Raw genomic sequence first — 662 nt, 5'->3', positions numbered from 1 at the left:
GTTTCTATTCCTCGGCCGCATAGGCTGACGCCTTGTTGGCACCATGAGACGAGATTTCTTAAATACTCTGGTTATTACTCAGTTATTTCTTCTCATATGGAAAGTTTGGAATATATGATCGAAATTTCTATTCCTCGGCCGCATAGGCTGACGCCTTGTTGGCACCATGAGACGAGATTTCTTAAATACTCTGGTTATTACTCAGTTATTTCTTCTCATATGGAAAGTTTGGAATATATGATCGAAATCTTACAATGTTTCAACAATGGATCGATCTTTGATTCTACTAGCAAAAAACTGAGTAGGATGCGTTTGGCCGATACAGACACAACCAAGAGCTTACCAGATGAAATTTTCGCGTTAGTTCAAAACTGTAGCTAGTACATGGAACGCCATGTGGTATTCCTGATCCAACCATTGCACTTGGATTATTGTTTCTCTGTCAGGAAAGTACCATTAAATCAGAATAATTACTGCCTTTTATTCAGTGTGCTTCTGATGTATCGATTGCTGATGCTCATCTGAGCACTTGTTGCCCTCATATCAAACTCAGTTTTACTTGTTACCGGGACTGAACTAAATTTAATGTAGCTTGTTGGCAGAAGTGATGGCCATATAGTTTAATTTAATCTGATTTGTTAGTAATAATAGTATTATTCAGT

Source organism: Triticum dicoccoides, chromosome 1A (genome assembly GCF_002162155.2).
Source record: "Triticum dicoccoides isolate Atlit2015 ecotype Zavitan chromosome 1A, WEW_v2.0, whole genome shotgun sequence".
Taxonomy (NCBI): Eukaryota; Viridiplantae; Streptophyta; class Magnoliopsida; order Poales; family Poaceae; genus Triticum; species Triticum dicoccoides.
This window is presented reverse-complemented; position numbering follows the sequence as displayed.